This window comes from Bombus affinis, chromosome 2 (assembly GCF_024516045.1).
Source record: "Bombus affinis isolate iyBomAffi1 chromosome 2, iyBomAffi1.2, whole genome shotgun sequence".
Classification (NCBI taxonomy): Eukaryota; Metazoa; Arthropoda; class Insecta; order Hymenoptera; family Apidae; genus Bombus; species Bombus affinis.
This window is the reverse complement of record NC_066345.1, coordinates 14,532,515-14,557,783: the sequence shown is the minus strand read 5'-3', so window position 1 is coordinate 14,557,783 and position 25,269 is coordinate 14,532,515. Positions and strand designations below refer to the sequence as shown.

The 25,269-nt window shown below is 39.0% G+C and overlaps 1 protein-coding gene and 1 long non-coding RNA gene across 14 annotated transcripts in view; both read left to right on the top strand.

Moving 5' to 3' along the window:
• The window catches only part of LOC126926294 (kinesin-like protein KIF13B), a 160,385-nt gene that overhangs the window by 34,523 nt on the left and 100,593 nt on the right, over positions 1-25,269 (top strand). The window lies entirely within an intron of this gene.
• Positions 498-23,694, top strand: LOC126926775 (uncharacterized). The gene is made up of 2 exons (XR_007714855.1): positions 498-15,622; positions 15,944-23,694. It is a non-coding gene; the product is annotated as an uncharacterized LOC126926775 (long non-coding RNA).

Sequence of the window (25,269 nt, the reverse complement as noted above, 5' to 3'; positions counted from 1 at the left end):
CGGTGTGATGCATAAGCGAAAATAAGACTGAGACGTTGTATGGTAGTTTGCATACTATATACATTTTCTATATATTTCTACAGTTTATATATTACGGTAATAATATTATACCGCGTCTTAAAACCTAGTACCTTTGGATTTTGCCTGTCAAAAACTACCATATGGTACGAAAAGAATGCGGGAAATTCAGCGTGCCCTGAAACAAAGTTCGTCGTACGTATCTTTTCTAATTCGTGTGTTTATAGTCGCACGAATCATCATGATACTGTCGAGCATCGGTAACTCCAAGCTCGAGAGAAGAGCGAAAATCTTCGAATTATTAGGTTCAGACCTATCGAAATTTCCGAGTAAAAGAGTTTACCAAACGAGTTTACCAAGTTTAACAAACGAAACTTGTACGAAGGTTCAGCTTTTCAGATGTTGGTGTCTTCGTAGAACTTCCAAGCTTCTTCGTAGAACTCGTTTTATGAAACGCGTTTTTTTAATTATGAAATTACGCGTTCGACTCAGGAAAAAGGATCAGCTTCTATGGATGTGCGCGTGGTCGAAACACGACGAAGTAGGAACACGGCTTTTATCGTCTTACGTTCATTCTTGCGTCTTACGTGATTTGGGATAATCTTAACGGTTTAAAGACAGACGATACGTGCACTGATTGGTTTCTGACGCCTCGCGACACATAGCCATCGATGGAATCTGAAACACTTTCGAATCGCTTCGAATGAATATACATATATGGCAAATTCGAATCGCGTTGAATCTGATTCGAATTTTAAGACTCTTGAGAGTCTTGATCGCTGTTGATTCTTAATAGATTCGTCGGGTATTTCATGTCTCTCAAGGATTGATCATCTTGGAAGCGTTGATGCGGCATATTCGATACTCTTCGAGCTCGACAGTTTGAGAGTGGAAGCGATGCTTAGGCCATGGTGCGAGCTCTAAAGACTATGGCTCTATGCGGCTTATCTTATTGAGACATAAACAAAGACGAAGGAGCGGCTCGATGAATTCGTCGACCGTCATTTTCACGACAAGGCACGATCCGGGCTTCCGAGAAGACTAAACTTTCAAGGCTTCCAAGATGAGCGAGAATCGAGACACTTGGAAGATTCCAGGCTTATTAAGATTCAAAACTGAGTCAAAACTCTCAAGAGTGGTAAGCTTCGAATCCTGTTGCAAGTGATTCGAAATTGTCATCATCTGCACTGATACAGATTCGAAGTGATTCGAAACTGTTTTAGATCCTATCGTTGCACACAGACACACGCTTCGTGTTGCAGAAGCAGCAACGATAGAAGTTCCACTTATAAAGGTGAATTTAGACTTGTTGTAAAAGTCTGGCTACTCTAAGCTCGAGCTACGAGCGTCAAATAAAATGCATCTGGACGCGTGGCAAATAGTCGGAGTTTTCTTTCGACCGATAGAACGTTCTCGCTGCACAGTGGCACGGGATCTTCGACTTGTACAGATTCGAGTTACCGAGCCATCGATCGTCGCGTGTTATCGGCCGGATAACTGTCGGATAGCCGATTTTATCATTTTGTCAAGGAATTAGGTCCGTTCTTAACCCATTTGTATCCAAGCGCGGATTATTACGCAATCGGACGACTGCTTTTATTTATTTCCATTTTAATCTAAATAATTTTCTTTTTAAATAAGTGATTTTTATTTTCTTCCTCTGTTATAAAGAATGTAAGATGCGATGTTTGCGAAGTAACATTGTCTACCAATCGTTTTGAACAATAAATTTTCGATAAACTCCATAAAGAATTCGCATGTCATTTATTGAACCGATCGCGCGTGGTGATAGGGCCCGGTCCTCTGAAGTAGGGCCATGATACAAATGGGTTACGAATCTCTGCAGTTGGAAAGTTGTACCCTTTAACTTGCGAACATTTTGTCACGCGAAGTAGCGTCTCGTCTTTTCTTCTACAGTACGCTGGCCATGTTTTAAATGGAAAATCGCGGAATGCTCTGTATACGCGTTAGTTGGCAAGATAGCAAGGGGCAGAGCGACGTCATGTAAAAAGCTCATGTACGGTTTTGTATGGAGCGTCAGAAGCGTATGAGAAGTCGTATGAGTCACGAGTCACAACGAGACCATACATCGAACGAGATCGTATCCGGAAAGGGGCTTTGTGAAGTCCGATGCTGTTGCACCGTACTGGCCGCCGTGGAAAAATGCGCGAGAACAGCACGGCGTTTTCAACAAAGACCGATTATTTATTGCTACAGCCTGCGCGGTGCGTACACAGCGAGGTTTCAATGGCTGGTGGCCATAGTTAGTCAGCGTTGCTGCGTGTAAATATGGATTAGCGGTGATGTTGCCTTTTGTTCGCTGGATGCTCCTGTATATCTCTAGTTTCGCGTTTTTGTAATTTATGTAGCCAGATTTCTGGCATTGGTTTATGGCTTACGATGATGGAACGTGATCTGATAATTGGGCGGAAATTTTTTCTATCTTGATAGATGGAATAATTTCCATGATAAACGATCGTTTCAACGTATAAGCTTACAAAGAATGACTCTACGTATAGTACGAGCAGTATATCAAGCTACTGTTACTTTATATGGATGACAGGCAAGGACATTTACGTGGATAGTGACCATCCAGTAATTATTTTACGATGGCTACTTACCGTCATATCGGCTGCTTCAGTTAAGAACAACGACATAATCATCAACGTGGCCTTAATGGCCTATTTGTTAGAAAGCAATTTCCGAGATGTATCGTTGCTGCCTGCTTTCTTCCTTCTTTCTTTCTTTCACGACGATCCATCGCGCATTATACGGAATCTTTCGTACAGAACGAACATTTTTGTGGAGATTCTAAACGTCACGAAAATGAATACATAAACTTGAAGATCGAAAACGAGTTACTACGAAACCTTTTTATCGCCTGTTTCCTATTGTTTATTTACGTGTGTTAACATGTAACAGCGACGGCGGAGTAACGAGATATAAGACAAGATAACGACGATACGATTGCGAGTGGTAACCAAGAGAGCCTGGATACAGCAGCGTGTAATTTCCAAATTTCGTGAAATTACGTCGAGTTAAGTAAATCGTAACCTTACTATCGAGTTTTGCAATTCTCGACGCCTCGTGTAAAACCCGAACATCGTCTCGTTCAGCTCGTTACAAAACGCCTATGATTACGTAAAAGAGTTTGGTAACATTTTAAAAGAAAGAGCAACAATCGTGCCCACACGTGTATAGAAATGACTCAGAATGTACGAATTTGTTCCGACCGAGAAGAAAGATTTTTATCGCGCGCAAACATCCAGTTCGAAACACGTTTTGCGCAAGTGGAACAATCGCGCGGAATAATTGGAACAACGAACGCAACGAAGACGAGCAAAAGGTACGCGAAACGCGACGAAACGAGAGAACGAGATGTGTCTTCTCCGCTGAAACAGCAAGATAAGATTTCTTTTGACACTTGGCCCATTTTCCGCGTCATATTTCCTCGATGATCGCGATCCATTGTGTAACTGTTGCGAAACTGCCGGGGAACCAGGTGAAAACAAAATTGGTAGCCGAGCCTTAAACGCGTACGTTTTTCCTAGAGAAACGAAAGTGAAACCGATTACCAGCGTTCCGTGGAAGGAAACTGCCAGGAAAGTGATTGGCTGTTAGACCTCTAATTGATAAGAATTCTGAATAGCTCGAGGAACGACGAGATTGGAGACTGAAAAGTGGTGACTGAATCGGAATAGTATGTTAATGAATCGACAAAAATATTCTTCTGACTGTACTTTGTACGATCTATACTTTGTTCTTGTGTAGATTATTCTTATGTAGATATTCTACAGGCCGAGTACCATCCGAGAGTTTCGGCTAAATTGTTTTCCATGTTATATCGGAAAATGTTTTGGATAAAAGTTGCACAGTTTTGGTGTTATTAGTCTCTTCGTTGCAAGAATACCTGTTCTCAAATTGCTTGGTTATTCCTAGTTCAGTGATCGATGATCTTGATGTTTTAAAAGTAACAAATATTATAGCGAAAAGTTCGATAATTTTCCTAGTGATTCTAGAATAGGAGAATAATAAAGAAGAAGAATAAAAATAGAAGAAAAAGAAGAATTGTAGAATAATAAAAAAAAAAAAAGGAAAAGAGATATAAAAATTGGCTGAAATTTGTTCGAACGACAGCCGAAACTCAAGTGTCTGTCGTTTCCATGGTGTCGAGAAATCAGGTCGGATATCGAGAACGGGTGTTAACTGTCCGTCAAGATGCAATTTACCGTTTTATTAACGATCGAGCCGATTGGAAGCCGGAGGACGCTCGGATTGAAATGTGCCCTGTGTCATCGATTAGCCTCTAAACTCGTTCACCAAGTTCTATGAATCCATCTGTGTCACGGACGATTTCCTTGTTTTGCTTTGTCATAAAATGTCGGCGTAGGCGAGGCTGCGCAATTTTTCTGATCTTCGCAGTGTATTTTTTGCCTGGATGCCTCACGACGAGGCGCAGGATCGTAATCGCGCATAGATTTCTTCCTCTTGTTCGTGAGAAAATTCGTAGGGAAATCGGATGAGACGCGTATAAAGGATGCGATTTAGCTGTTCGTTGAATAGGAGCGAAGTTCATTCGTCGTTTCAAATTGCTGTATGAATGAGTTTTATTTTCACTTTAAAATTATATAAGTAGTTTTCAGATAAAAATAAAAGGCGTTTGTGCAACAGAAATTGAAAGATAAGGCAATTACTATTAAATATTTTATTTACGAAATGAAATTCTGAAATTTAAATGGAGATTTCTTTCGTTGCTCGAGTATTAGGACCGAATATTTTGAATATTTCAAATGGAGCATTAGGTGAAATCAGCGTATTCCACTTGAAAATGAAGTATCGCGCTCTGAATATAGAAACTGGAAGATAATTTGCCCGAAGGTCGCACGTACTTTTGCAATAAAAATAACTTCAGAAAGTACATAAATGAGAATAGTTGGCTAACGTCATTGTACGAACAGAACAATGGTTATATTGTACACTAGCGTACAAATATTATTTGTGTCCGATGAATTTCATCTGCTACCTTCTTATCTCTCCACCTGCTTTATTTATAACACCATTATCAATGATATACATATAAGTGTATATGCCTTTTCGTGTAAATATATACTTAGAACGAGCTACTTTAAAGTTAAGACGCATATCTAATGGAAGTTGCAATCGTTTGTATCGAATTACCATGTTTGGTCTAATTAACTATTGGTCTAATTAAAATAATTAAAATGTAACATATTTATGAAAAGCTTGTATACCAATCCATCTTCTTTTTCAATAATTCTTTTGTAATTTTAATTGGAAGGCTAATGAAAATACGAAGAAGATTGGTTGAAAAATTAAAAATATTCTAATAATTATTATTTGTTAAACACATAGAATATTACAATGATAAGGTTCGTAATATGCCAATCTTTACGAATTATACGAAAGTAAAGACACATACACAGCTTATATAACGTTAACATATATATTATACAATGTTGACTATAATATGTGTCAATGTATACAGCTTATACAAAAATAATTTCGGACTCAAAGGGACATTCGTCTATTGAAAACGTCAGGGACGAATGATTAACATATGAAAACCTTCGATGCGAGAACAGGAATCGAAAGCCTGGAGCTTCGACACGCTGACCCACTTGAGAAAATTTTATCCTCGGCTCGATTATCCTCGGCACGTGCCAGATCCGAAACATCGACGCGGATAGACCGAACGTTCCATAATTTATGAATATCTGTACAAATCATTCGGTGGCCCCGTTAACAGTATCACGTCGATGGCGTTAAGAACAATAAAACGACAGCAATGAAAGCTGCCCTCCACGTACGTAATCGATCATTCCCAAACAATCATCGTAAATACGATAGCGCCATGGAAGCGAACGAATTTTATAGGAAAGTCGATCATATCGCATAATATTCCCATAGCTATGTCGATATAATGATTTTTAAAAGTAATCCTAAGGAGAGCAATCGTAACATAATGATTTACTTCGAATGAAAAAGATACGTGAAAAAGGTGAAACGATCGCAACGATCGACGACAGAGAGGCGAGACGAATTTCTTGGAATCAAGAAAATACGTAAAAAAGTTGGAACGTTGAGAACGCGACAGGAAAATGAGCGTGTCAATGGAGATGAGAGTGAGAGTGAAGTTTTTCCTAACGGAGCACGAAGTACAGGAATGCAAACGAGTCGATTATTTCCTACGTTATATCGACGCGTATAATCATCTGCATAGATCAATATAAAAGCAACAGCGACGATCCTTAAATTCTTTTCAACTGGTCACACCAACGTAGAATAAAATAGCAGAGATAGTATTGAACTTGATCCGATCGGTGGTAACTCGTTACGATGCAAGGTCTCGCACTAATGAACGAGCAGCCGCATGGACTAGTAATTATGCTAGCTGTTTTTCTAGCTGATAGTTTATCATATCTAAAGTCACGGGGCGGCGGTAAACGTGTTTAGCGGTCGCGCGCGCGCGCGCACACGCCTACTCACGACCGTCCTCCTACGCCGCAAGCAATTAACACGTAGGATAATTAACCGTGAGCAATCGCGTTGTGGTTCCTACGAGGCGTTCCTTTCTCTAACGAAAGTGCCATATTTATATATTTGATATGAATCTTTATGCTATTGAATTAACATAGAATTTATATCTAGAGAGCAGAATCTAGAACATCTAGAATCTTCGGAACTAGTCAACTTCGGAACGCGAAGAAGATTAGAAGGAGGAATTTCTGAAAATATCGAGTCACCTACGAACTCAACGAAAGACTGACCCCACTAATTCCGCTAGAACTTCGGTAACTCGAATCTCAAGGGAAGAGTTTCACTCTCTTAATTATGGAGATTTCCACTTAACGAAGTTTCGACTGAGAGAGGTTTAACGAACGAAAATTCGGCTTTATTGTACGTGGGTTCGGTTCCCAGATGATTCGAAGACGTAAAGGACGCGTGAATTCAACGGTACGAACTATACTAACCGTGTACGCTTGTCACGCGACTGACGAGAAGCAGTCAGTTTACACGGGAGAAGCAAAGACACGACCAGGGACAATATGTACATTGTTTCCGTGTAATAAAGGCAGGCACGATACACGCTAACTTCTGGAAATTCTACTTGCAGCGAGACCGAGCTTCTCTGAATTTCAGTTACAGAGATAAAATAGATAGCGAAAAGAATAATTCGATTTGAGGGAAATTTATATTTCGACCTGCAGAGCTGCTTTTGCAGCGCGGCAGAAAGGAACGAACAAAATTCGACTCTTATAGAGTTTTTTGAGCGAAACAGGTTCCCCGTGCTAACTTGATTTCCCTAGTATCGATCGTCGAATCGAAGTCCGTGAACTCTTTGACGTACTTTACAGAACGAATATACTAAATCGTAGACAGTAGTTGTTGGAATGGAAACGCGTTCAAGGCGAAGGATCCAGATCAGGAAAGATAAATGGCGTTTACACGCCATGGTACTTGGCTAAACGTTTCATATTAATAAACCCTTGGCTTGCAACCTGTCCAAGAGTTTCTACCTCTTCGACTCTCCGTACGTTTCCGTAAAGATTCATGGGCCCGACGTCAGCTTCGATTTTGAAGAATCGCCGAGAAGTGGGACGAACCGTGGAGCGCGTGTTTTCGCTACAGTTGGCGAAACTTTTAAGTAGGTAGTAAAGTTGCAGATACAAACGTCCGCGAGGATGCTCGGTATAACGCTCTCTGTGGTTCGCGTACAAGACAAAAGATGACCTGCTTTGTAGATCGTAAATTTTCTACCGAATACGAGCTACCAGAGAAAAGAAAAGGTGAAAGATTTCGATAGGTCGCGGTACCAGTTAAGTGTACGTGTAGATTTTTTAATTAATACGAGCAAGATATTAACGTTTCGATCAAGTACACCTACGTGTCAACTTTATCTGTGCGAGATTTCCCGTTGCCTTCTTAGTGGACAGATCGTAAATAATCCAGCGAGCAGAAAAAGTATGCGAAGTGTATATTAAAGCATAATCTTCAAGGAAACACTTGCACGTACAGTCGAGAACAAATACAAATGCACAGATAGTGAAAAGTAGGTATCGATGAACTTTAATTGGACCAGCACCGCCGCTATATATCTTTATAGCACACGGATTATTATCCAATAAATAATCGAAACGTGGAATTTTGTGTAAACAAGTTGTATTTAAGGAAACTTCATTTAGACGTGCATTTTCATCACCTGTCCACTTATTTCCGTCCCGGACTGCGATATTATTCAGTTCGTAACGACGAATATACGCGCTGCAGACGGAAATAATGAACTCGTACGTAAGAACGGTAGCGTGTTGCCAATATCTGAGACTTTTATTGCGCGGGCCAGCGAGCTGATAGTCGTCGTAAATCGTAGCGGCACCGTGGCCATAAAATCCAAGATGACGAGGACGCGTGTTTCGCGACGAGAATCGTTTCTGGCAATAAAACGCACCGATAGGAGGGTTCTCGTGCCAAAACGTTTTCGCCAACCGTTTTACCGTTGACATTTTGTTTCTTCTCGGCGAACCGGCCGGGATTAGCCACGTTATTAGTTTCCAGCGACGTTTGCGTCGTGCAAATAGAAATGCAAAGGGCGGTCGCGTCGTCTACCGTAAGCGACGTCGACGGATATTAGGCGAGAGGCGTGCGCCTGCTGATGACTGATGATTCTAGGCAGTCTGTAGTGGTTTAGGCAATTTAGAGGATTTACCGAGAGTTGGCTAATGGCTGGTAGTGTGCGACGTCGAAGCGTTCGTGACGCGGTTTGACGAAGTTTTGGAACGAGAGAAGTTTGATAATTGATAGATGTAAATTGTTATCGATGGATGTCGGACGAAAAAGAAATGACCGATGATGTCGGGGCAGTTCTTCACTGAATCATTTTTGGCTACCGTACGTCGTACTGGTTGCTATTTGATTAAGCGTAGTTGCGATAGACTTTGACGAAGTCTTGTAATTGATAGACGTCAAATTGTCATTGATAAATGATAGCAGCAAATGGGTATTATCATTGCTGATTTAGGGAAGGTTGTTTAGCGAGCAATTTCAGGATTATCGAATAATAGCTGCTAGTGTTGTGACGAAGGGTTTGATCAAGTTGGCTAGTCCAGCGAACTTTGGTAACTGATAGATGTAAATTGTTATCGATGATCGTTGAACGAAAAGAGGTTTTACATTGGTTGGTGGATAATTTTGCAATATGTGTATTTTAGGAATCGAGGGAGCAACTTGTTAAATATTTCCAATGCTCTCGACAGGAAATACTGGCAGAATTGAATATTCCTGAATTTAGTATAATTTCGAAAATTCGATGGAAAGTGTACCATTGTACGAAACTGTACCAGACGATAGATGTAAAGTGTCAAGCAATAATAGAGAAAATTTGCGTATTTTAATTTACTCGATAAATAACTGTATATATTAAAGTACTAATTTAAAATCTGTCACGTAAGAACATATCGCATTTCACGACAGAATCCAATATATCCGTGTCACGAGCAACAATAGCTAAACTACGACAATTCTCAACTTTAATATTAATTTATAAACTACAAACGTAGAACAAATGTAGCTGTTAAGGTAATATAAACTAAGAAGTTTAAAGTTTGACATGATTTTATGAATCTCGAGTTACAGAGAGTTGCTGCGACACTTTGTAGAGAAATACGAGTAGGTGTAAACGGAAAATTTGAACAGTCCATAGTGGTCTATCGTAGATTGCAGCCTCTTACAATTTCCAACGGTGTTTGCATTCCTGTTTGATTTATTAACGCTAGCTTGCTGCATAAATATGTCTGAATTTTTAAAAAGCTTCAAGGGATTATACAGCGCGCTTTTTACTTGAATTTATTGCTCCTCTGTAGCACAATTTCTTTTTTCTTCTTTTAGAAACGATCCTATCTCTAGAACTTTTTCGATTTCGATCGATGAAAGGTCGAAGTTCCCTGTTTATTTCTAAATTGCCTTTTTGCATCGTAATTTTGCCCTCAAAATAAAATTATATATAAGAGAAAAGAATATAAAATTTGATACGATCGTATTAAAGTCATCGTTGCTCCAAGTTTTTGACTGTAAAATTCTCTCTTGATCGATTGAATCGATTATTACACGAAGCTTGATTAGATTAGAAGTCTAATATATAGTATGGCAACTACATCGACAATGATCGTGCTATTGCAAGAACCTGATATTGACAATGTACAGTACAAGCATGTCTATAATGCCTGTATTATAGGAAGACGCTGATATTGACAGTGCTCTAGTAGAACACCGATATCGACTAAATCACGCGCAAGCCACGATAATTTGAGCACTGATAGTGTTACAGCGAATATCGATAGTGTTACAGCGACTAGCGATAATATTACAGGGAAATCCACGAATATTATAAATTTCGTTGGCGACCTTTGTACATATTGAACGAAGATACTAAAACATTTGATCGATACTTAATCCAACGATACTGATCTAAACTCGAACAAGATTATTTACGTCCATGGGAAACTTAACTCCATAATCTAACTAATTGTAAGTTGACGTATTAGATTTTTCTTTTCGAAAGAAACATTGAACGTAATGTTGCTCGCAACAAGATCAGCGAGTATCCAACGAGACGTTGATATAAAATGGATTAATATTTCGCCAAAGGAAGTTCCTAGGAAGAAGTTGCAAGCTCGACGTTGTGGAAAGTTTTCTCTAACACACCGTCAGCAAAGAAACTTGGTTCTAAATGGATCTCACGGTTTCGTTACGTCAGAATATTCGGTGTAACAACGACGATGTTTGATGTTTCACGAGATTACGTCGCGGTGAAAATTTCGTATTACGTATCAATTGTTTGCAGAAGTCGCGAGCTTCGGTAGGAGGTAATATCAGCAAGAGGAATATTGCTGGAGTTCTCCTTCGTTTAATATACGTCGTTAGTCCACGATGACGAGATTCGTGTCGCGTTTTAGCGTCCACGGATAATCGAAAATCGATAGAAGTAATTGGACTATTCGAACGAAATGTGTGTCTTATACGCTATAAATAAAAGCATTTTATTCGTACAACATCTTTAATACTCTCGAGATACGTACAAACGATTAATATTTATATGGTATGTAAAAATATTACTCGTGTAAAAGGTAAATTATTTACACGTGAAAGAATATAAAAATTTTTTGCGTACAAATAATCCACGGTATTTATACTATATATAAAAATTCTACGTTAGATAATATGAAAATTTTATATTTCTCAAATATGAAACATCTGCTATACCCAACGATATGTATTTTTCTACATCCGATCTATTCCCGAATTTATTTTAAAATGGTCCTATTAACGATAAAGCGCGAACAATACGATACTTACGCTTTACGCAACTGAAATAAAGCTCGCGTAAGGTTTCCAGCGTTTAATCAATTAGCTATTTCCAACGAGTACTCTGGCTACGAAGAAATGGCGATATTTTGTGTTGGATAATTTCCTATCGTTGATAAAATTAAAAACTAACGCAGTCGTTACTTATATCTACTACTTTTCCTGACACACCTTAGGTACACAATTTTCAAAGTTATCAAACAGGTCGTTGCAACAGCTAACTTAATAAGCTAAGAAATAGACTTGCGAATGATAGAAGGAAGACGGATCAAAATCGAAATAAAGAGAGACTCCAAATTTCAATAGCGGAGAAAAGGAAGGAAATTTGAAAAGCAAGAGAGAAATATATGGAAATCTGATCGAAATCAACTAATTAGACATGCTAAATACCATTTCCTCTACGATAAAAGTCGCCTATCGTCTCGTTGAACGCGTAATCGATGAAAGGTTATTCATCTTCTTTAATAAACATCGCGATGGAGTGACAGGAACGTAATAGGACGATGACGTTCAAAAGGATGTCATCCTGAGTACGGAGAAGTCGTATCGATAGCGACCTTGAGGGAGCAACGATCACTGGCCAGTCAGAGACAAGAGAACGGGGGATATCGCGAATGAATGGTCAGGTATCGTGTTCTACGTTATTTATAAACGATGACGTATATCTCTCTCGTACGTTGCGACAAACTGACGACAGTGAAAATTAACGCGTCAGGATGTTGTACAATTAACGAGGTGTTTCGTGACCGGACTGTTTGAGCGACAATCGGCTTTCAACGAACTGTTCGACGAGCTTTGAATTCGCGACAGCTTGGCAGATTGACTGGTAGAGTAAAATTTCGCGGCTCTCGACTCGCAGAATTTCGTTTGTTTCCGAACGTTTGAAATCGAAGATCCTGCGATCTCGGGATTTTACATCTTTGGAAGTATTCTAGTTTTTGAAGTATTCTTAATAGTTTGTATTCTAGTTTCGGAATTTTCGATTTTCAACCCTTCGATGGTCGAAATTTTATATATTCGTATATTTCGAATCTTCAAACTCGACTATGGAGAATCGATAGTTCTCGAATCTCTCGTGTTTGAAATTATTTCAAATGCTCACTTGACAATTTTCTGACTGTGCATCTCTTCTAGTTTTTATACTTTCTGTGCGCGAAATTTGAAACGTTCAATTTAAAAAATTAAAAAAAAAAAGGTGGAGAAACTGAAGAAATAAAATGATAATCTAATCGTACAATCTGTATAAGCCGAGAAGAATTACGCTAATAATATGGTATTACAGGGTATTTCAAAATTACGCTATCCCTATACAATTTGCTTCGTAATTACACGATGGAATTAACGCTAATGTCAATAAAAAAAGAAAACAATACATTCATACGACTGGCTATTAAACAATAAGTAATACAATAAAATTGAACACAATAGAAACTAATTTTCAAGCAGCTACTCCAGAGAAACTAAACGTCTTGTACCAGTCGATGCATGGATATTAACAATGAATCTAGACTTTCACGGCTTTATGATCGGAGAAAGTTGTCGCTTTTGAAACGCACCGGCAACTTCTCTCTGTACGTAGCAACTTGGAAATTGAACCGCTTGCTATTCGCCGCCATTGTCGTGCATGTCTGTCCGTCTTCATTATGCGATTTCATTTCCGTGCAGATTCTTCTTGCCATGCAGAATACTAAAACGTGACGGGCCCTTTTCTATCTTTCCTCCTTGCGAGGGATGAGAGAGAAATTTTTGCTTTCGGACTGTGTCGTAAAAATCGTAATGTATTTGCTCGTCATTCGGTTAGTATGAGATATCGTTTGGAAAAAGTTAGAATAATTTCTTCCGCTTTGGAGGTATACTTGGAAAGTTTGAAATATTTAAAAAATTTCCTTTCCGTGTTTAATTTGACGTTTATCGCCCGAACGTTCTGTAGCCACGTAAATCTCCTAAATTTCAAGATTAGATAGAATCTTCTGACGAATAACGTTGTCAGTATCATCTTCATCGTCGGTGTATCTTGATCGCCGCTGTAAATTATGATTTATGGCCTTTTATGGTAATTTATATTTTTCGAGAAAATGAATTTTCTCTCAATTTCGCTCAAAATCTGCTAGCCAAATTCGAGATAAAGCGTTCAGAGCTGTTACGTAGGAAACAACTGGTATGATCTATCGGGTACGATGGTCCGAAAGGAGAAGCGATGATCTCGTTGCGCTGGTTGAGTGTCGAATCAACCCCTCGACGACGAACGAAAACTCAATTGTACCGCTAAAAGAAATATAAGTAAGTGGCTGAACTGTTGCCAGGGGCATTAAAGGAATGTTATTCTAGGATTATCTGTTGTTCCAACTCACATACTTATCGCACTCGGGATAACAACTTCCCAACGATTATCTCTATTTTCTGAAACCCGCTACTTGTAAACTTCACGTGTTTTATTGCTCAGCGCTAAAACTAGCAACGATTAGAGCGAATAAACGAAAAGAACACATGTACGACATAAATAGAAGAACCAATCTATATAATTTGGAATTTATAAAATGTCGATGAAAAAATTACAACACCGATTGACCCATTGATTGCTTCTGCAACGATCCACATCGATTAACGCGTCCTCTAAAAAGAACCAGCAAATGTCCCGAAGTCCTAATACATTTGAACGTCGTATTCTTTGTACAACTACGAAATCTCGAACACAGATATTCCAGAAAGGATATAAAACTTGAAAAAAAAATTATGAAAGTCGCAAAGACTAAAGAAGTACCGGAATAACGAGAAAGAAAAGAAAAGCAAGTGCTCAGTGAGAAAACGACCTCGTGCAAGGTTCTAGTGTTAATTATTCACTAACTCACTTATTCCTTCCTTCTCGTTCGTCTACTCTTCTCTTCTCTCCTTCTCTTGCTATATTTCGCTCTTGCGTTTCTTGCCTTCGTTACTAGCGTGGCGGTGGCCGTGGCAAAAGGGGTACGAGCGAGGTTTGCGGCAGAAAAGCAGGCCACTAGGCAAGGTATAATGGCGAGGGTGGGAAGCCCGGGGCTGGAAAGGACATCTAATGCGGGCTTTTCTCGGGTCGAGGACGAAAGTCCCAAGGACCGAAGGACAAAGCTCCAATCCACTTCTCTTCCTCTTAATTTTCCTCTTCTCTCACCATCCATTCTCTTTCCATCTATTATTTCTTCCATTTCGTAGTGGTTGTTTCTCTTTTTCTTTTTTTTTTTTTTTAACCCTTTGCGTCGTTTGTTTTTCCGTTTCTTACCCTGTCTGTTACTTCTTTAATCTTCCTCCTCTCCGACCATCCATTCTCTTTCCATCTACTATTTCTTTCATCTAGTCGTTGTTTTTTTTACCATTTGCGTCGTTTGTGTTTGCATTTCTTACTCCGCCTGTTACTTCTTTAATTTTCCTCTTCTCTAATCACCCATTCTCTTTCCATCTGCTGTATCTTCCATTTCGCGGTCGTTCTTTCTTTTTTTTACCCACTCGCATCGTTTCTTACTCTGCCTGTCACTTCCTTAATACTCTTCATTTGTAATCATTCATTCTCTTTCTACTATATCTACCACGTATTCCATTTCGTAGTCGTTTCTTTCCCACCCACTGCATCGTTCGTTTTTTCATTTCTTATTCTGCCTGTTACTGCTTTAACTTCCCTCCCCTGTAATTTCCACTATCTTTTCTTTTTTCCTCGTTATTTCATGCTCTTCAACTTTCTTCTCAAATTCTCTCCTATTCTCCATTTTCTCATTTTTGTTTTGTGTGTTCCAATATTTCTCGGCGGCCAGTAATTTTCAAGGCTCGACTCCCCCAAAAGACAAAACGTTATACGACAATATTTGATTCCACACAGATAACCTGCATCTCTCTCTCTTTCTCTTTTCTCTTTGCACATAAAATTGTCGCAAACTGAAATTGTATGGTAATTACTGGGATACCACGTGCAAGAATCCTAAATTGTACTCTCCTATCTCACCACGATTTTCTTCGCAGCGAGAAGCACACGCATCCCCCGATCGTAAGGTTCCTTCGACACAAGCCATTACCACGTCCTGGAATAGAAGCGACTCGTTCACGCTGTTTCCCATTCACTGCATGCGAAATTCTCCATTCGGTCGGCCACGAACAGCAAATTTGCTTTCAGGCTAACTGCATCGTCGAATCTTCTTGTTTACTCAGGCTCTAAGGTGCGTGCATTTTGATGGTGCAGCGCGCCGATGGTGGACCGCGTAAGGTGGAAAGGACGTGTTGGGTAATATCGAATTACTCCGGTGTATAACTTTAACAATGTTCATTTTAACGTTATGGATGTATCACTCTAGCGGGTAACAACGCACAACGTGCTTAAGCGATGACGATACAGAAGTGATACAAACTTCGTATGATCTAAGTATTATTAGCTATCCCATGAACTAACCATGCGACTATCAGCAACTGTTGCAAACTGCTATTGACTATCTATTATGCTGACTGCATCGTCGAATCTTCTTCTTTACTCAGGCTCTAAGGTGCTTGCATTTTGATGGCGCAGCGCGCCGATGGTGGACCGCGTAAGGTGGAAAGGACGTGTTGGGTAATATCAAATTACTCCGGTGTATAACTTTAACAATGTTTATATCAATGTTGCGCGTGTATCGTTTTAGACGGTAACGCTGCACGTTGCGCTTAAGCGATGACGACTAACCGTGTCGTCTATCTGTCTGACAGACTAATGCGACTATCAGCGACTATCGCGAACGACTGTTTATTATGACGCATCACTGACTGGGTTGGATTATCACTAGCTTCTGCTCCTTTTTCTTTTTATAGGGTTCTGAGGTGCTCGGAAGAGAGAGTTTTCTTCCTAATTGAGGATGGAAAATCCGTAGGCAATGAAATAGTAAATTTTCTCATCCTGTGGAAGTCGTCAGTTTTTGTAGCAAATCCCAGGATTCTTTTACGACATCCTGTCCTCGGACACGTTTCACGGGCCGTGTGGCTAACACACGTGCTTCAACCCTGAAATTTTCTCTACGGCCATTGGCCAAATCTCAGGCGTTTGGAGGACGCGGGATTTCGATTCCACAGCGAAGAGACGGATCATCGGGCGAAAACACTGTGGTCGATTGGGGCGGATTTCTTCGCAGCGCGATCGTCTTCCGCTCGAATGCAAATACGGATATCGAGGAACGAATTGCGGAGTGCGAGCCGAGTGAATTTAACTACGCGATGCCAGATACGCGCGCTCGTTTCTCGTTCAATGAAAGAGAAACGCGACTGTCGCGGCGGTTTGCTCACTTTCGAGCTTTCGACTTTTTCGAGATTTCCGTGCGATCAGGTTTTGTTAGCTACGTATATGGCGGAAGATTTTTGACAGTTTCTTGGCAGATTGGGTGGCACGTAGGTCTTGCAACATATCGTGTGAAACTTTTGAATTTTCATCGTTCGACGAACTTGGCGAATACTTTGCGAATTTGGAATTTTTCAGCTGCCAAACTATAGGATTGAAGAATCGAGAACGTGGAAGTTTGCACGTTGCGGTATTTAGATATTTTCGAACTTCCGAGGCTCTTTCGCTGATCTTTGAACGTCGACGTCTCAAAACGTTAGGAAGTTGGGAATTTTGGAATTTTGTACGGGGAGAAGCTTGATATTTCATTGATATTTAATGGCAGCAATGTTCTGTTATTTCTCACACATTCATCAGTGAGAATTTTGATTAGTTTAATTGCTTTAATATCCTTTACATCTTTCCAACAATAAGAGTACGGGGTTTGATGAAAAAGTTCTTTTCCCGATTGAGTAAACGATTGTTTTATCTTGTCGATCCACTTGTTGGTAACCCACTTCGGTTTATTTCTTTAGATTGTTCGATTACTTCAGATTTGCTTGTCTATTAAGTCGGTTCTAGCACCGAACATTCGGCGATTTTGTGGAATAACCTGCTCGTTGCTCTTTAGAAACTTTCTGGCAAATAGACAATATGATTTCTCAATCCCTGTATTCACCAGATATGGCACCGTACAACTTCTTTCTATTTCCAAGAATGAGAAAAGCTACCAACTTTCGAGCTGCGACAATTTCAAAGCATTGAAGATATAAAACAAAAATGCTGAGCGATCTAAGAAGCATAAGGCAAAGTGAATTCCAAAAATGTTTTGAGGACTGGGAAAAACAAAATTGTATTATTTTTAACGACCATTGCTTTGGGCAGGAGAATATAAATATTGAGGAATAAACACGTGTCATTGTAAAAAAACAATTATTCGAATTTTTCGACCATACCTCGTATAATCTCCTTAAATTTATATTTTGTATAACTAGCTGCAATTCATAATTGTTATGATACGCGATGTCATAGTTGACTATGAAGTTTTATTGGGTTGGCAACTAAGTTATTGTGGATTTTGTCAATATCACCTAATGACAAAGTCACTTAGTTGCCAACCCAATATATCAGGCCAATTACGAATTGTACCTACTTTAAGAAGATCGATAGTTTATATGCCATTACTGCATAGGTCTAAAAACACTATGTCTCTCGTGATCCAAGAGATAGAGAATTTTTAGGAAAAAAGCTCTCCTTGCTTCTTATTCTTTGATATTGAAATATCACGAGAGATTTTACTTTTCGAAAAGGTCTTCTCGGTGGTGAAGAAGGATCTTCAAACTTCATTTACAGGTAAATAATGCTCGCGGCAGATTCTTGTTTATCGTTGTTTTTTCTTTATTCGTTGCTCGTTCGAATATCAAAATATATACGTCGAATCTCGATTTTTATTCTTCAATGAAATTGAGCGCAACTGTGTTTGAGCCTATCTATATATCTAGCGAAGTAAATTACATTACAATAATTCACGATAGGCTATTTTCCTATCTTAAACCTAATAAACTAATAAATAAGAAAAAACGTATCGATATTGGAAACACCTCGGATCAATTTAAATAATTCTACATATATTCGTCTACAAGGTACCGATATGAACCTTATGTTGCAAGAGATTACTCTCTGTATGCGGAGTTCTTCTTGTCTATAAATATTCCTATGTGGTAGGTCAGGATTCTGATGAAGGTAGAAGTTTAATTATTGCATCCAATCCTCGTTAGGCTCCTTCCTTCCCCTGTACGGATTTAATGAGGTAGAGACACTTTGTGTTGGTATTGTATCTAATGGATCACCAGGGACGTTGTCGAACACGCGATCCACCAAGCATTTACAGTGTTGACTGATCTAGACACGTGTAGATGTATTACTATCGCGCCACCATGATTTAAGATTAATCGACACGATTTGATTTATTAATAGTCAGACAGTGGATGACCGTTTTAATCTAAATTTCAAATTGCCTTTCGGATATAAGTTTGGGTCTAGATCAATCGTTATATTTCACGAGATCACCGACTGTTCTAATTTTTTTTCAAACACAACAGCAACGTTATACGCCCTATGTGTCACTCTAGGCGATCCTTGGAAATATCGTGCAACATTCCTCGCCACATTCGGCCAGGAAATATCGCCAGATCGAGTCGAAACAGCTTTCGATACGTCGCTTTTATCAGATATCACCGGTAAAAACGTACCGCCTCGTTGCGACAACGAGAGAAAAAGTCGGCTATCGTTTGGCACGTAAAAGAGACTGCAACAGTTTATTCAGCTACAACGCCGATTCGTTTCACGGCAGCGTGATTCGATGCTCCGAGGACGAGATATTCCCATGGGTCAATAAAAGCCAGTCACGAACCCTTTCGGCGGAAATAACGTTTCACGGTGCTCGTGTGCTCCTTTACGAGCATTGTTTTAAAAGATTTCCTAGACTATCCGAGAGCTTTCTTGTTCGACCAAAGATTTCGTCACTCGTCGATATTTTAAGGTTTAGCATTACCGTTCGATAAATTTTCTTCTCTCTTTCCCCCCTTTTCTTCTCCTTTTCCCTTTTCTTTTGTTTTATCTGTCCTTTGCGCGGTTGGTTTTTGTCGGAGAACGCGATCGTGAAATATGCGAGCCATTTGTCTTCATAACAGTATATTAAAGCGATTTTCATGCTTGATATCGTTGGAGGAGATAAATCGTTCGTTTTTCTTTTAATTTCAACGTGTTCATCGTTGATTGGATTTTCATTACCATCAATGCACGCTAACGTATCATTTTAATACTAAACGTAGCGCTCCATAGTCGGAAAGTTGGCTTGTGCGGTCTGGATGAATTATTGCGAAAGTTTTCTTCGCAGCTTTATGGTTTTTTAATTGATACGCCGTATCTAGGTCGTGTTTTGTCGGCGAAGATGGCGAACGCGTGAACAGGCAGACGCTCATTCGTAAACTCGATTAATTGCGTCACGAAAAGCTTTATCGCTAGCTTTTTCTCTCTGATACAGGATTTAGAATATATTTGTTACTTGTGAACATAGGAAAAGCTTCGAATTTTTATTTCGATAGCACGAAATTGGGACGTAGAATCTGATAGGAAAAGAGCTTCGCTGGAAAATAAAGCTACGCGCGATTACCTTTTCTAGCCACTGTATTAGCCATACGTGGATTTAACCACTTAAAAACTTGATGTACCTTCGATCTACAAAAATCGATAGTCGAACCAATTGTTCCATCAAGCGTTCAAGGTTCTACAGAATCTCTATTTTAAACCGAGAAGAGTATATTTACAAAAAGAAAATGCATAGATGGAGAACCCTTAATTCTGGATTTTATATCGTATTCCAATCATCGTTGAAACATGCGAATTAAATGTGTTATTTCGCGAGACTTGGATCCTCCCAAAAGCTTTTATCTTGACGCTGCAACTACCGTAGCTATCGAAGGATTTCAGCTTCATTTGTCTTTTGGCGTTTATTATCGAATGTAGAACACGCAAACGTTGTTGGTAAAATTAATGTCAACTTTTATTCGCGTTAATTACCACTCGAAATCGTTACTAAATACTACGTAATTTAATTTTCACTTGGCCTTAATGAAACAACATGCCAATGATACGATAAATAGAATTACGTGCGAATGCTTTTTATCGCCAATATAATAAAATATAATAAGAGCGTATAATAACTCGCTCTAACAAGAACTCATTAGACGACTGTATCGTCGATCGTTTCGATGGTAATCGACGCAAAGGCGGGCAAAACTAATTAGAAATGTTTCTTTCGAGTCTCCACTCTGCTGGAGGATCGATGACTTCATTTTGAAGCGGTGTGCGATAGTATTTTTCGTGTACTTGTGACACATGGTCAGAGGAGGGCGAAGAGGGTTTGTGCACTTAACACGCGTGTCAAGTGTGTCGGATGGGGCGAGAACTGGAAAAACTGGAGCACAAGCGGCAGGAAGACGAAGAAAAAGCTGGAACGGTAGTGAGGAAACTACAGTCGCGAGGGAAATTCTCGCTTCTTCGTCTTCCTCATCTGTGTCTCCCTTTGATTCGCCCGTTTCCATTTCCCGCTGCATCTTGGCCGCCTTTTGTTTCCAACCCCTCTTTGCATACTGGGCCACCATTATTCCTGCTCTTTCCCCTATGTCGAAGAGATAAAGGAATGGAAGAGCGGGGCCAACCTCTGTCACCGTCCCATTGTCTTCTTTCGTTAGAGCTTTTCGGCATCTCGAGCGCAGCAGATGATTTCTTTTTTTAGACCAACAGAAACGTTTGAACCGTACTTGAGCGTGTTACGATGAGGAAATGGATCGTGTAAATTGAGGGAAGATTAGCTTAAAAGAGAGTTTGCATCGCGTTGGAGCAGATCAGACTGATCTGTAGTTCGTGTGATGAATATTCTTTTGTTTATATATATATATAATTGTAAATATAAATAATATAAATTATACATATAAACAAGAGAATATATATAAAATGGACAAAAGAGAGAAAAGTTATGTATTTCTATCTATCTCTCTCTATATATATATATATATACACATATAGGTATATTATAACTTTTCTCACTTTTCTTTATTTTAATTTTAACATCGAAATTATACTCGAATAAAATTCAAGTAACGGTGCATCGAAATCTCGGTTATCCGAATTACGTTTAGTCGACATTAATCGAACTGTTTTAAACTTTAGCGTAACTTGCTTTCTATCGAAATTCTGACACGAAAGATAAGGGAGTAAGAAAATAGTCAGGTGCTGTGAAAGCAGTTAATGAAACTTTCAGTCGACTAAATAATTAATTAACGGATTCCTATACACTCGTACAGTACATACATTTTACGTTATCAAACCGTTTTCCGTGATTTTATTATACGATTCGCGAACGATATCAGACCTCTCCGTCTAAGTTCACCTGCAAGAGATGCCAGAACCTGCAAGAACCTTAATTTATTCACAAAGAGTGAGAATCTTTCGTATCTATTCAAGTATTTGACAATGCGAGCAACCGTTGGTTAAAAGACAACGAAAAATGCTGATGGAGCAATTTCTCTTGATGGTATCTATAAATAAAGAAGGCGAGGTATATGGCAATTGGTGGAAAGAATTAGAAAGATTCATCGTTACTATTAAGAGAAGAAAGCGTTCTCAACGGTGAGTAAGTCAACTTACGATTGTAAATCACGTTTGCTCGCTTACGGTTTCTCGACTACTCTACTTCGACCACCTATCGCGGTATAAAATGTAAGTCACTCTGTTCGTCACGAACACCCACGTGTAGCTTATGCGCGCAAGCCAATGTTTCAGAGACAATGGAGACAGCTTCAATTTTCAATCTATCTTGACATCGATATCTTGTTTAAGGTAGCATTCAGCTGAAAGTAGGTCAAAAGTCGTTATTTTTCTGACGTTTATTCTTTCACGAACAACAGAGTATTTTAAGCTGGAATTTTGTCGATATTCGCTCGCGATGAATATTATTCGGTAACTCTTTTAATAAATATAAATAAAATAATTCTACTCCATGAAATATTTATTTCAATTTCGCGAACAAAAGAAGAGATGAAACGAGAATAGAGAAATGACGTTGTCAGGATGTAAATGTGGTCAATACGTGGCGCGAACGTTTCTTTCAATTGAAATACTCGATGACGCTAATACTGCGTATCGTCTTTTTAAAATTCGAAAGCCGAACCAAGTTGTATTTAGAAAATGAACAATCAGAATGGATACTGTTGAATGTTTGCCTGGTTAAATACACAACGATCGATAAAGAAGATTACCGAGTAGAAAAATTCTATTCAAAAATTGTATTCCGAATCGTTAACCGTTGCATCGCGACGAGGCAACCTCGGACAACTTTTTATTCGTCACATCCATTCTTCCTAACGAACAACTGTCTGTCCTCCTCATTTTCTATCCATCAACTTCAGTCTCTCGTCCCTTTTATTTCGTTCTCGCCTCCGCATTCGATCGACGAAAGCTAAGCTGGAGATATCGTGCCGAGCGAACCTTTGTTTTCGATTCTTAAAAGGCGTCATGGGAAAATGTTGCCCTCGAAAATGGGGTTGGTCGCTTTGAAAAGCACCGAAGGAACGATAGAAAAGGGTGGTTTAAGATTGAATCTCAATTCTGCTGGCTCTTTATGCTCCCGATTTGCAACCTCTGCACCTGTGTATACTTATTTATGTATGCAGCGTGTACCAGGTTCAATAACCGAACTTTGTCATGTTTTATATATATCTTTATTAATTTTCCATGCAAACTGAGATTGATTTACGTAGCTCTGTAAGTCACGTTCTCGTTCAATTCGTTCAGCCTTGACGTAAGGTGTTCGAAATATTCGTATTTTTAAAAGACGCGAGTATAACACGTTCTCTTTGTGTACGCTATAGACTCCAAACTATTTTTAGAAACGCAAGTTGCCTATTCAAAAACAATGAGAGAATAAAATGGAACATCAAGTAACGACTCGAAGATGAGGAACTCTTTGCACAATCGAGATATAATCGAGCGAATAGCGTTGTGTAAATGTAGAGTGGCGTGGACAAATTTTCTGGCCAGAACGAGTCTTCAATTTTATATTCGAGAAACGATATTCGAAAGAATCTTGGGTAAGAGAATATTATTATGCAATTGTTATATAGCTGTATAACAAATATAAAATGAAAAATCTATCCCGCTGGAAATTCTTGCACGTTATTGTACGTGCTTAATAATTTGAAAATTTAAAACTTCGGAACTTTCACAATTCGAGGGCCGACAAAATTCTTGTAAATTAAAAAATTCCGGAATATTCAAAAATTACTCAAAATCCTTCCACTGTATATAGCGATGATTCCTATCTCAAAAGAAAAATAAAAAAAGATTGTTACGCTTCTATCAATGTACCCTATATCTTCGAACCATTCTCGGGGATCCAAAAATAATGACGTGAAATATCAGATAAAAGATTCCAAGACGAGGAACCTTCTGCAACTTCCATAAAAAGATTAAGGAAGAAAGATATCGTACCCAAAAAACCAGACAAAATTCTTGTAAATTAAAAAATTCCGGAATATTCAAAAATTACTCAAAATCCTTCCACTGTATATAGCGATGATTCTTATCTCAAAAGAAAAATAAAAAAAGATTGTTACGCTTCTATCAATGTACCCTATATCTTCGAACCATTCTCGGGGATCCAAAAATAATGACGTGAAATATCAGATAAAAGATTCCAAGACGAGGAACCTTCTGCAACCTCCATAAAAAGATTAAGGAAGAAAGATATCGTACCCAAACAACCAGACAAAATTCTTGTAAATTTAAAAAATCCAGAATATTCAAAAATTACTCAAAATCCTTCCACTGTATAGCGATGATTTCTATCTCAAAAGAAAAACAAAAGAAGATTGTTACGCTTCTCTCAATGTATCCTATATCTTCGAACCATTCTTGGGGATCCAAAAATAATGACGTGAAATATCAGATAAAAGATTCCAAGACGAGGAACCTTCTGCAACCTCCATAAAAAGATTAAGGAAGAAAGATATCGTACCCAAAAAACCAGACAAAATTCTTGTAAATTAAAAAAATCCAGAATATTCAAAAATTACTCAAAATCCTTCCACTGTATAACGATGATTCCTATCTCAAAAGAAAAACAAAAGAAGATTGTTACGCTTCTCTCAATGTACCCTATATCTTCGAACCATTCTCGGGGATGCAAGCTGCGTACTCAAAAATAATGACGTGAAATATCAGATAAAAGACTCCAAGACGAGGGACCTTCTGCAACCCCCATAAAAAGATTAGAAGAAGAAGGATATCCTACCCAAAGAACCACAAACTCTCCAAGCTTCAATAACGAAAAAGAAGGGCGAGAAGAATCGCAATCGAGAGATCCTCTGGTTAGCTGTTAAAAATGAATCACGACCTTTTCAAACCCTCCGCGGAGAAATTTCCCTTGCGTCGCGTGTTCGGTCGGAGGGAAAAGAGAGTGGAGAAGGTTTGGCATCGGCAGGAGAGTTGGATGGAAACGCGAAATGAAGCTTCGAACGCTATACAGGCAGTGTAAACGAGACAAGTGTATGAAATATAAATCTGAATGTACAGTGTGTACCGGTATTCATCGACTAAACTTTGTTAATATTCGTATGGGAACAGTGAAACGGAAGAGCTGTTATATTACGATGGCTGACGAAAGTGTTGGAACACTTGCAGACGTGTAGTTCTTCGTGAATACGTTAACGCGTTAGCACTACGACGAGACACGATTGTCGTCGTTATGTTGGCCAAATTTCAGACCAATCTGAAGCTTCAAATTTTCTAATATCCCGATTTTCAATGTTTTAAGCCCGCGAGCTTGTAAATCTTCGATCTTGGAACTTTTCGAAATGTCATCTATCCAACTGCTGGAGCGTTCAGTTCTTTCGAAATTCCAAATGTCGAACATCCTCGAAAATTGTCAATTTTCAAACCCTCGGTTCCCGAATCTTCAACTTCTCAAGATATCGAGTTAGCAAATTTTCCAATCTGCAAGTTGTGCGTAC